The sequence below is a fragment of the Eptatretus burgeri genome, chromosome 9 (genome assembly GCF_056783735.1).
Source record: "Eptatretus burgeri isolate ZD-2024b chromosome 9, Ebu_testis_v1, whole genome shotgun sequence".
Lineage (NCBI taxonomy): Eukaryota > Metazoa > Chordata > Myxini > Myxiniformes > Myxinidae > Eptatretus > Eptatretus burgeri.
The window spans coordinates 71,739,728-71,752,708 of record NC_140969.1 but is presented as its reverse complement, the minus strand read 5'-3'; the positions used below and the strand labels follow the sequence as shown (position 1 = coordinate 71,752,708).

At 46.4% G+C, this 12,981-nt stretch overlaps 1 long non-coding RNA gene across 1 annotated transcript in view; it reads right to left on the bottom strand.

Moving 5' to 3' along the window:
- LOC147020336 (uncharacterized) overlaps positions 1-12,365 on the bottom strand; it is a 26,498-nt gene extending 14,133 nt beyond the window's left edge. Inside the window, exon 1 of the long non-coding RNA XR_015062078.1 lies at positions 12,233-12,365. This is a non-coding gene — a long non-coding RNA (uncharacterized LOC147020336). The remainder of the gene's footprint in view (positions 1-12,232) is intronic.
- Between the last annotated feature and the right edge of the window lie 616 nt (positions 12,366-12,981).

Here is a 12,981-nt window from a genome sequence, read left to right as displayed (position 1 = left end):
ATTAATCCCCGGTTGTCCTCGGTAGAGCCAGACCTGGGGCCACCACTCACAATTAACGTTGAGGTACAGTGGGTAGTTTTAAAACCACGAACGCCACCCAGTCAACCACGAGTTACAGTGTCCGCCATCTAATTATTCTGTTTAACTAGAGCTCACGTGGTCACCTGAGCAGGGAGCGCGCCCTTGGCAAAGCACCAATGTCATCTGATTAATTTTAATTAGGGCGGCCGAGCGTTTTAACCGCTGGTGCGTGCCGACAATTTTTTTGGTCAAATCTGTAGCAATTACCTCCCAATCTATCTCGGTTTACACAATGCTAGACCAATAGAAGGAAAGGACAAACACGGACAGGTTGGAAATCGACAAATAATTTATTCATAATAAAATAAATAAATAAAAATATCTTTTTATTTCCTGAGGTAAATAAAGAATTTCAAAACTAAATCAAGTGCCAAGAAAGAGACAAAGAGCAGATACTTATCGAGGGTTGACTTACAGCTAAACACAGACAAGGGTATGCAGCAGATCATTCAGGGGGAGTGGAGGGGGAGAATCGTCTCGCTCACCAGAAAGTTGTCCGTGAAGCGAAAACGTCCTGAAAATGTGTGCATGCGTGTCACATCCATCGCCAGCACCCAGCTTTGCTGTATACCCTCTCGCGGGGCAGCCTTGAATGCCAGTCGACGTCTGGAGGGCACCGATATCATCCGTGGCGGGTTTAGACCTTGGTGTTGTTGGTGATCGACCCATGCCTCACTTGTTGGTGGCACTGCTCACACCCACAAGCGCACCACACGCTCGCTTGCCGAAGCACTCGGAAGGACGAATTGTCTCGTCGGCGCTGGTCAGACACCCGCTTCTTGTTCGCTTCTCTCGCCCTTTGCTTTTCATCTCTCCTTTCGCTTTTCCTCTCCTCACGCTTTTCTCTACAGATTTTTTCTCTTCATAACGTCTCTCTCCTCTCAGAACATCGCTCTTTCGCTTTTTGCTCACTTTTTTAATGTCTCAGAACGTCTCTCCTCACAGAACATCCCTCACACTTTCTCTTACTCGTTTTTATATCCCCGGGCCATCTCCGTGGGGTACCGTCCGCCCCAATCTCACCCCGCCCCACTGGGGCACGGTTACCATGTTGACCCGTGCGCTCTCAAAAAAGGCGGGTGTCGGGGCTCACGAAAGAAATGTGTGTGAACGTGTCTGTCGTAAAGAAAAAAGCTTCCCATAAGAGAGGGGATCTATCCTTTATCCTTCTCAATGCATCCCATTTAAAATCCCATTAGACATAGGGATGGGGCTAATCTGAACATGTATTTCAGGAAATAACTGTCTGAGGACCTGGATGTGTGGATGCATTCATCAGACCGGACTCTAAAATTCGTAACTGTGTGTGTGTGTGTTTGTGTGTGTGTGTGTGTGTGTGTGTGTGTGTGTGTGTGTGTGTGTGTGTGTGTGTGTGTGTGTGTGTGTGTGTGTGTGTGTGTGTGTGTGTGTTTGTGTGTATTCTTATATATTTTTATTTTTATATACATCTATATTTAAAAAAAATATATATATATATATATATATATATATATATATATATATATATATATATATATATATATGTCGAAATATATTTATTATCAATTATATTTGATTAATAAGTTATGTTTTGTATCCAATTATATTTCCACAAATTATATTTGAGTTTTGTATCCACCAATTATATTTGAGGTCAAACTTGTTTTCTGGATTTTGCAAGTATCGTGCTGTGCATAACATCTTTCTTGTTTGTCTGCACAGAACTTGAGTATGTTTTTTGGATTGACACAAAATTTTCACCATAGGGGTGACTACTCATGTAGAATGTTGCAATGATAATTATGACATCATATGTCACATGGTGTGGCTGCCATGTTGGAAAAAAGCAAAAACTTAGGACTTCTTTTTCTCTGAAACAGCACCATGGAAAAAAAAACTTGAAACTTGGCACATGGCAAGTACTCTACATGGGGAATAGGTGTGACTTTTTTATGATGTCATGGGTGCCTTTGTTATGACGACAAAATTGCATACGTAGAACGCTACATCCGATCAGTATAAAAATTTTTGAGGGTCATCCAGGGATAAATTGGTCGACAGAAAAAAAATTGATGGCATCGTCGGTCACGTGGTTCTGCAGCCATTAAAAAAACCCTTTAAAAACCTTCTCTGAAATGGCTGAACAGATTGCTGTGAAACCTTAGAGGTGTGACAACCTATCCATGAGGAGCAATACGTTTACACCTATGATGCCATATGTCACATGGTTTGGCAGCCATATTAGATTTACCCAAAAACCTATAAAAAAATCTTCTTCTCCAGAACAGCTGGACAGGTTGTGTGGAAACTTCACACACATGTTCGCAAAGCCTTGAGGATAACAAGGTATTCATGAATAAATAATAGGTCACATGGTCTGGCAGCCATATTAGATTGAGCTAAAAAAAATTTAAATTCGTTCTCTTGAACTGCTTCATCGATCGACGTGAAACTCCACAATTGTGAACTAGTATTCATGGGGAATGTATGTGTCAATTTCAACCTAATCGGATGTATGGTCTGGCAGCCAGAATTATTTAATATTTTGAATGTTGGTTCTTTTTTATTTTATTTTAGTTTTTTTAATAAGGCTCACTTGGCTGTGCCTGGATGGGTTTGAGGGTAGAGGAGTAGCAGCTGAAATGCGAATCCTATCCAGGGTCCTCCTGATGACGTCATCTTTGATTTTTGCTTGTTTGGGTTCTTTGTGATTACTCCAATGCAGGACTGTACCTATTGGGGCTTCCATTTGATTTGAATTGAATTTATTATGATCCCATTCTGAATTCAATTGCATAATAATAAACATCATGGGTCAGGGTCAGGTGTCCAATAAAAGTGGTGTTGCACCAAAGCGGGACATCTTGGTACCCGGTCATCACTATAAAGTAGCAGTTCTAGTTAAGTGTTTTAGTAATTATGTAACACACCCGTACACAAACACAACGCAAAATACATCACACAAAACTACACAAACACCACACAAAACAAGTCTTGGTGAGAGTCTGCAATCTCTGATTGCTCCTTTTCTTGTTATGTTTCAATTGAATGTTTCATTTTGAACACGAATCGGAAAACAGACCTCTAGTTTAGCGGTACTTTGGGTCTGAATTTGTCCCAATTGCATGTACACAGGGAGGAATGAAATATTTTTTTACTCTGTCTGCCTGTCTGGAAATCAAGCAAAATTGAAAATCATTCCAGACAGAAAACACTGACTGTTTTTTTTTTAGCGATGTCATCAAGCCTAAAGGACACAAAGAACAAGTATGAATAACTAACGTAACATGTTAAATGAGGTGGTGTAAAAGACACTGCAGCAACGGAGGTAAACTTCCAAAAAAAAAATTCTCTACAATCTTTTAAATCTTTATGATACTGTATTGAAATTGAATTTACTTGAACATTGTAGAACACAAATCGCCTCATTGGCACTTTCAAAACCCTTTCGTTTTGCAGTACTTGGACAGAATATTGCGGTATTTTAGGTCGATCATCGCATCCAATCAAATTTGCCCCCCCCCCACCGCCGACCCCGCCAATGTCCTTGTTTCTCAAGACTGCTTGGATTTAGCTGTTTTATGAACTCTAGTTTCTCATGGTTTTCTTGTTTCAACAAAACTTTTCTTATTTTAAGAAAATATTTTCCTCCCAACAAAACTATTTGTGGCAGTGTTCCAAGATTGATGGAACACACGTCCATTGATGCCTCGCCCTGTGTGCAAAACACCAGGATGATATACAGTTTATAGCTGGGTCAGGATGCAATCCCAGGCTTGACAGGTCAGAGGTAAATGTGCATACTTCTACTCGAATACATTCTGCCATCCCACTGTGTTCGTTTCTTTATGTCTGGAGTCACCTAAATTAGAATGCTGCTGTTCTACAGGATGGCCCAACAAAGCTTTGTTCGTTGTTACCCCTGTTCACGAATTGAAAGAAGTGATTTGTCACCTTCGCACGTTATTCGTTTGATTTTGAGAAGGGTTTCACATCAGATGTGATAACGTCATGACTCTGCAGGGATAATTATGTCCTGTCATACAGAGTCAATAGACGTGGAGAAACATATATTATGTTCCGAGATTTGTGTTATGAATTAAATGTTGAAGGTTCCTTCAAACCCTCGACTCTTATTCTGCTACTGGACTGGATGAAATCAGCTCAAGTGTCCTAAAAATCTGCTCTGCTGCTCTTGCACTTGCTCTCTCTCTCTCTCTCTCTCTCTCTCTCTCTCTCTCTCTCTCTCTCTCTCTCTCTCTCTCTCTCTCTCTCTCTCTCTCTCTCTCTCTCTCTCTCGCTCGCTCGCTCGCTCGCTCTCTCTCTCTCTCTCTCTTGTGCTCTCTCTCTCTCTTGTGCTCTCTCTCTCTCTTGTGCTCTCTCTCTCTCTTGTGCTCTCTCTCTCTCTTGTGCTCTCTCTCTCTCTCTTGTGCTCTCTCTCTCTTGTGCTCTCTCTCTCTCTCTCTCTCTCTCTCTCTCTCGCTCTCTCTCTCTCTCTCTCTCTCTCTCTCTCTCTCTCTCTCTCTCTTGTGCTTTCTCTCTCTCTCGTGCTCTCTCTCTCTCGTGCTCTCTCTCTCGTGCTCTCTCTCTCTCGTGCTCTCTCTCTCTCTCTCTCTCTCTCTCTCTCTCTCTCTCTCTCTCTCTCTCTCTCTCTCTCTCTCTCTCTATCTCTCTCTCTCTCCTTTTCACCCTTTAATTTGTGCTAGGTCATCTTCCATCTGCTTGGAAATTCGCCAACATCACTGCATTACATATAAAAAATCAGCCAACCCTCAACTACAGACTGATCCGCTTTCTTCCAATCATCAGCAAGGTCATGAAATCCATCATCGCTGTTGATATGAAATCATTCCTTTTCTCCAACAACCTCATCTCAGATCACCAATTTGGATTCAGAACAGGTCACTCCACCTTGAACATGCTACTTTGACTCTCCCAACAACAATGTCAGATTTTCCTGACAAATCTCACTCTCACGATGTCTCTCTGAAAGGACTGTTTAGAACCTCCCCCCCACCCCTCACCCCACCCCCTATCTACTTTCTCAACAATCCTCTGGAAGAAGACCTTTGATTCAAGCTTCTGGGTCTCACTATCAGCCATGATCTTTCCTAGGAAAGCCACATTTCCAACCTGGCCTCCGAAGCCAGTCGCCGACTGGGAATCCTCCATCATGCAAAGTCCTTCCTTGCCCACCTGAGCTCCTGACCACATACAAAGATTTCGCTTGCAGCCTGATGGAGTACTTCTCTCCCCTCTGGGCTGGTGCTCTTGCCTCCCACCTTTCTCAGCTTCACACTGTGGAAACCAAGACAATTAGGATCATTAGTATCTCCCGCGATGAGGTTGAGTCTTTGGGCCTCTCTCTCTCACCGCAGGCAGGTCGGTGATCTCTCTGTCTTCTACCATCTCCTCTCCGGTCTCACCCCCTCCCCCTTACTCTCTCTGCGATATGTCCCCACCATATTTCCGCAGGGCACTCAAGGTCTGCCAACAACCCCCTTCTGGTAAAACTACGAAAATCACGAATCACTGCTCACCTTCACTCTTTCATTCCTCTTTTTCCCGCCTTTGGAATAAACTCCCACACTCTCTTCAATCCCATTCTTCCCTACAAGCCTTCAAAACAGCTGTTCACCACCACCTCGTATCTCCCCCCATCCAAAACCTCAATCTTTTCTACCCCCGTTAATCCACCCAAATCCACCTCCTTCCCTGCTTTCCCTGCTTTCCTTCCTGAAAGCCCCTGTAATGTCCATCTTGTATACCTCGTGTTCCCCGCCCCATCCCTCTCCTTTCCACAGATCTCGTAATGTCTCTGTTCCCCACTGTTTTGTCCTTCCCTCTCCCACCCCTCTTGTCTCATGCCCCCCCCCTTGCTGTGCATTGTGTGTTAGCTCTCATACGAGGCTCGACAATGTATACAAAAAATGGATGGAGGCCCTCAATGTCAGACATGAGATTACCTTGAAAAAATAGGACCACTGTACCTGTAGCTTATCCAGTCTCTGGCCTAATGTTGTATCCTAAATTTGGTAGCATTGTTACTGGTGGGTGTGTATTGGAATATTTTTGAAAGAATTTACGTGATGTTCCAAAAAATTTCCTGAGTCTGCAATTTTGACACACTTCCAGTTATGTGATTGGCATAACCTTCACAATTTAACAGTACGACCCTGTCCTAATATTGTTACCCAAATTTGGTCAGGAGTAGAAGGTTTTTTTTAAAGGAATTAATGCGATTTTCCAAAAAGTTGACTACGTTGGTCATTTTAACACACTTCCGGTCATGTGATCAACATGACCTCTGCAATTTCACATCAGGACCCTGACCTAATGTTGTAAACCAAATTTGGTAGCATTATCTCCAGTGGATCTGGAGAAGAAGATTTTTGACGAAATTTATTAAGTTGGCCATTTTTACCTACTTTAAAGTCATGTGACTGGAACAAACTTGGCAAACCCTGTCACCAGTCAGGAGAGGAATGTTGCTGAGAAATTTCAACCAGATCGGCCCAGCGGTTTGGCCAGAGAAGTCGAAATAGGAGACGGATGGCCATCAGATGGAGGACAGATGGACGTATGGTGCACGATGACAACACCTTATTTTGGAATTTAAATTCCAGATAAGCTAAAAAAAATTACAAGCTGGTCAAACACTTGGAATATGTCTTTCAATCCTGACAACTGTCTCTGTCTCTGTCTCTGTCTCTGTCTCTGTCTCTGTCTCTGTCTCTGTCTCTGTCTCTGTCTCTGTCTCTGTCTCTGTCTCTCTCTCTGTCTCTCTCTCTGTCTCTGTCTCTGTCTCTGTCTCTGTCTCTCTCTGTGTCTCTCTCTCTCTCTCTCTCTCTCTCTCTTTCTCTCTCTCTCTCTCTCTCTCTCTCTCTCTCTCTCTCTCTCTCTCTCTCTCTCTCTCTCTCTCTCTCTTATAACCAACCCCTTAAGGAGGTTAGGTCATTCAAACTTGTGGTTCTCACTATCAGCCATGATCTTTCTTGAGCAAACTACATTTCAACGTTCGCCTCGAAGCCAGCCGCCGACTGGGAATCCCCTGTTGTACAAAGTCTTTTCTTGGCACACCTGAACTCCTATCCACTGGCAAGGCCTTCATCCGTAGCTTGATGGAGTACTACTCTCCCCTCTGGGCTGGCTCCTCTGTCTCAGATCTTGCTCAGCTTGATGCCATAGAAGCCATGAGGCCTTCAAGATCATTGGGACCTTCCGTACTGAAGGCTCACATGGTCCACAAACAACCAATTCTCCCTTTCTGGTGAAACTACCGAAATCTAAGATCACTGCACGCCTCCACTCATTTGTCCCTCTTTTTTCCCGCCTGTGGAACCAACTTCCACATTTTCCTCCATGTCATTCTTCACTCCCAGTCTTCAAGACTGCTATTCGCCACCATTTCAGATTGTCCCCAATCCAAAACCATGATCTCATATACCCTCGTTAACCCCACACAATTTCCAGTGACCATTTCTGAGAGTTTCCTTATGTATCCATCTTGTCCACCCCATTCAGGTCATTTGTCAGGTCAGGTTCGATCTGTGACCTGCTACAGGTACCATGTAAACCTGTACTAACCTGTTCCATGGTCGGGTTGTCGGCGACTAAACCGTCTCCCCCACCAGGTTTTCTGGTGAGGGGGGTGTTTGGATATGGACACCCAGCAGGATTAAAAACAAAACCTATCAAAGGGCGGAGGAGCTCCTTGTGAGCCAACGGCCATCCATATCTAGTGCCCAACTGTGTCTGCAGACGTCCTCCTGCAGTTGGGTTACTTCTTATTAGGAGGTTGGTGGCAGGATTTGCACTCCGGCCACCGTAAAACCCTTCATTCCGCAAAACGCAAAAACGCAAAAAAATCTGAAAACCCACTCCGTGGGAGTACCTCCTGTGCAGCTTCCCTTCGCAGGGCAGCTCACCGGATGACGGGATTGGGGCAAAGCCTTCGGGACCCCAAATCGTTGATAGGAGGGAAACCACGGGGTAACATCCCTGGGTCAGATTGCGGGAGAGTGTGTCGGAGTGGTGCTGAGGTGTCGTCCACCAGACGGCGGTCTCCTTGGGTTAACCTGAGGCGGTCCCTTCGGGTGGGTGCCTGGAATGTCCTATCCCTAAGAGAGGATGATCATCTGTCTCTGTTATCATCTGAGCTCAAGCGTTTGGACATCGGGATTGCAGCTCTCTCTAAGGTTCGGAGACCAGACTGCGGTGAGATAATGGTGGGTGGTTACACCTACTATTGGTCTGGTCGCTTTGATGGTTACCATACCCAAGGAGTTGCTGTAGCTGTGTCCAATAAGCTGACCCCAATGATAATTGAGGTAACACCGGTCAACGAGCGTATTATGAGATTAAGGATTCGTCACTCCTTAGGTGTCATTTCACTGGTCTCTGTTTATGCTCCGACTGAGGCGAGTGATCTCACCGTGAAGGATGCATTCTACGCCACGCTCGAGTCTGTGGTTGATCAGTGCCCCAGACGAGATACACTTCTAGTCTTGGGGGATTTCAATGCATCGACTGGAACTGATAGGGATGGTTATGAGACGTGTGTTGGTCCCCATGGGTCAGGAACTTTGAACCAGAATAGCACTAAGTTCCTTGACTTTGCAAGAAGTCATGGACTTAGGGTGGCTGGTTCATGGTTTCAGCGCCCACAAGCTCATCGCTGGACTTGGTATTCCAACGCTGGCGGTGTGGCAAAGGAGATTGACCATGTCCTCGTTGACGGTCGTTGGAGGATGATCCAGAACTGCAGGGTCTACCGGAGTGCTCAGTTCCTCAATACTGACCACAGGCTTGTTGTAGCAACTCTAAAGCTGCACTTTAAATCCTGGAGAATGGTACCATCCCAGCCTAGGCTGGATGTTGCCAAGCTCAGGGATGAGAGAGTAGCTGAGGAGTTTGCGAACAGGCTGAGTGGACACTTGGGGGGTCTGGGTGCTTTGGGGGGTCCTGAAGAGTTGTGGAGCGCCTTTAAGACCACCGTCCTTGATGTTGCCGGTGGATGTCTTGGAACTCACCGCAGGGCAAAGAAGAATTTTGTCTCTCAAGGGACACTGGATACCATTGACCAGAGTCGCAGGGCCAGGCTGAATGGCAGAGCTGAGCTGTTCAGGGAGCTGAGGCGTAAAACTGTACGTGCACTGAGGGTGGACAAGGAGGCCTATGTGCGAGGAATCTGTGAGGGGGTAGAGCATCACCTGTGGACAGGTGATTCTCGTCCCGCTTACAGGGGAATTCGCGCATTACGTTCATCCAAGCACATCCCTCGGAGCACTGCAGTTCGAGCAGAGAGTGGTAGGCTCTTGACAGAGGAGTCTGAAGTGAAGTTCCGCTGGGCCGGTTACTTTGAGCGGTTGTACCAGGCTGATCCCCCAGCTGTTGAGTTGGATGTCAATGGTGTTACAATCCCTGTTGCTGACCCTCGAATCAACTGTGGTCCACCTTCGCTTGTGGAAACACGGGCTGCGGTGAATCAGTTGAAACGGGGCAAAGCTCCAGGGATTTGTGGCATCCATGCCAAACTTCTCAAGGCTGGTGGAAATGCTGCACTCGTGTCGTTGCATGCAGTTTTGTGCTCTGCCTGGAACACAGGCATCATCCCAACTGACTGGAAGAGGGGCCTTGTTGTCCCTCTCTGGAAAGGGAAGGGTGATTGCCAGGACTGCAACAACTACCGAGGGGTGACGCTGCTCTCGGTACCAGGCAAGGTCTTTGCTCGGATAATTCTTGATAGGGTTCGCCACCATCTGCTTGAGCACCAGTGTCCAGAGCAGTCAGGCTTTACACCAAAGAGGTCAATGATTGACCGTATCCTTGCCCTTCATGTCCTCACCGAACGCAGGCGAGAGTTTCGGCAGGGGCTGCTTGCAGCCTATGTTGATCTCTATAAAGCGTTCGATTCAGTGAATCGGGATGTCCTCTGGAGGATTCTTGGTCTTCGTGAGGTGCCACCAAAACTGATCGATCTGATGTCTGAACTCTACTCTGGTACTGAGAGTGCTGTGAAGTGTGGTGGTACCACCTCTGACTTATTTCCAGTTGTTACTGGAGTTCGTCAGGGATGTGTACTTGCCCCCACACTTTTCAGCACTTGTATGGACTGGGTTTTAGGGAGGATGTTGGAGAGATAAAGTTGTGGTGCATCGTTTGGGAATGTCAAGATCTCGGACCTTGATTTTGCAGACGATGCAGTCATCTTTGCGGAGACTTTAGACATCCTCTTGGGGGCCCTCGAGGTGCTGAATGAGGAGTCAGAGCCGTTGGGATTACGGGTTTCTTGGGTCAAAACTAAGATCCAGGCTTTCAGTGACATCTTGGATGCTGCTGTCCTGTCTGTGTCTGTTTGTGGTGAGGATGTTGAGGTCGTGGAGAGATTCACTTACCTTGGCAGTGATATTCATGTCTCTGCTGGCTGCGAGTCAGAGGTCAATAGACGTCTGGGTCGGGCCTGGGGAGTCGTGGATTCACTGGATCATGGGGTGTGGCGCTGCCGGTACCTGTGCGGGAGGACGAAAGTCCGAGTCTTCAGGTCCTTGGTACTTCCAGTCTTGCTCTATGGGTGCGAGACTTGGACTCTGACCAAGGATCTGAGACGGAGACTTAATTCCTTTGGTACCAGGTGTCTTCGGAGAATCCTTGGCTATCGCTGGTCGGATTTTATGTCCAACGAGCGGTTGCTGAGAGAGACTCGGATGAGATTTGTTACCTGCATAGTCCGTGAGCGTCAGTTGCGGCTGTATGAACATGTGGCTCGTTTTCCTGATGCTGATCCTGCTCACCAGATTCTCTCAGCGAGGGAGTCTCATGAGTGGAGGAGGCCAGTGGGCTGACCACGTACCTCATGGTTGCAGCAGTTTGACCACCATCTCAAGGAGATGGGGGTGGGCCTGGCATCTGCCTGGGGGATGGCCAGACGGAGGCCCCTGGAGTACCGACGGAAAGTGGACGCAGCGACGCGCTGTTCTGGCACATGCTCCCATACCTGACCTGACACCCCATTCATCCTCTCCTGCCCCCTCCCATTCCTCAACACACCCGTTGTTTGTTCAAGTCTCCCTCTATCTTGACCTTCAATTCTGCTGTTGGTATTTACCCCTTTCTCATTCGCCCTGACAACGTATACATCTATCTAATATATTAAGCTCATTCTTTCCACTGACTCACTGACTGACTCAGACTGATATTATAGTTTGACACCTTCCGGGTAATGTCGAAAGCACAGTAATTTTGTGCGTTGACGAACATTGAAGCTGATACACCATGAAAAATCACAGAACCATCAGAAAGTATCTGTGAATGAAAATATAAATAAATGAAAACAAATAAATAAATAATCAAATGCAGGTGAGCAACCAAATACAATGGGAAAGCACCATTTGTTATTGCTTACAATGTGTAAGCATACCCCACTAATCCCACACTAACTAAGGTGGACCATCCTGTGTAGGTACCACAAAGTGACAGGTGGACCACTCTGTGAAGATAGCACAAAGTGACAGGTAGACCACCCTGTGAAGATACCACAAAGTGACAGGTGGACCATCCTGTAAAGGTACCACAAAGTGACAGGTGGACCACCCTGTGAAGATACCACAAAGTGACAGGTGGACCACTCTGTGAAGATACCACAAAGTGTCAGGTGGACCACCCTGTGTAGGTACCACAAAATGACAGGTAGACCACCCTGTAAAGGTAACACAAAATGACAGGTGGACCACCCTGTGAAGATACCACAAAGTGACAGGTAGACCACCCTGTGAAGATACCACAAAGTGACAGGTGGACCACCCTGTGGAGGTACCACAAAGTGACAGGGGGACCACCCTGTGAAGGTACCACAAAGTGACAGGTGGACCATCCTGTAAAGGTACCACAAAGTGTCAGGTGGACCACCCTGTGTAGGTACCACAAAGTGACAGGTGGACCATCCTGTAAAGATACCACAAAGTGACAGGTGGACCACCCTGTGTCGGTACCACAAAGTGACAGGTGGACCATCCTGTAAAGATACCACAAAGTGACAGGTAAACCAACCTGTGAAATACAAGTGTCTTGATCGTTCAGGTGAGCCCTTTCCCGAGCGTCACAACAGAAATGTAACCCTGGCAATTCGGGGCTAAGTACCTAAATAGCATTATGTTATCATTGTTATAGTTACCATGCGCTACCAACAGTTGATTTCTTTCTTGACAACCTCCGAGCTGTAACTTTTATCCCGACAAGCCGTCACGCCATTCCATCATTGCCAAGGATTTCGCCTCTTGTTCGCTGCCCCATGTTGGGTCCCACCCATTTACCCTGTACAATGTGTGCGTTGCTGCGGGGCTGCGTGTGTCTCACAATAACGTACACGTCATACTAAACGCACAACCTCTATGGGATTCCCATTTCGCTACCTGTTTGGGCTTGAGAGGCCGAGCAGCCCTCCGGCCAAGTCACGTCCTTGGCACTACAGGGTTTACTTGCACAAAGGGGTGTGATGGCTGGGGGCTGTTGGGTGGTATCTCCTGGCAGGTGTGCTAAACACCAGTCCGACTAAAAGGTGTGCACATCTGGAACTCACTCGTGATGCTGCGTTACGTGCTGGTATTTACCTTTACCTGTGCGAAAGGTTCTCAGTCAACACCATTCGCAATGTATTTCAAATTAATTAATTACTTTCCTGACAATTCTGTGAATCACCTGAATCTGTTTACCTGAGACACGGTGTCAAACCAAAGGCGATGTTGTTGGAAAATATTTTACACGACTGCAAACAACCAAGCGAGCCTTCCAAATTCACAGGTAGACAGACGCACGATCCTTCTGGATGGGAGTCAGGGGAAGGGGGGGGTATTTATCCGGCTGTCCTCTCTGCCTGCATTCAATGGTGGACTTCAAAGATCCCACGATGCATTTTGAAAGAAG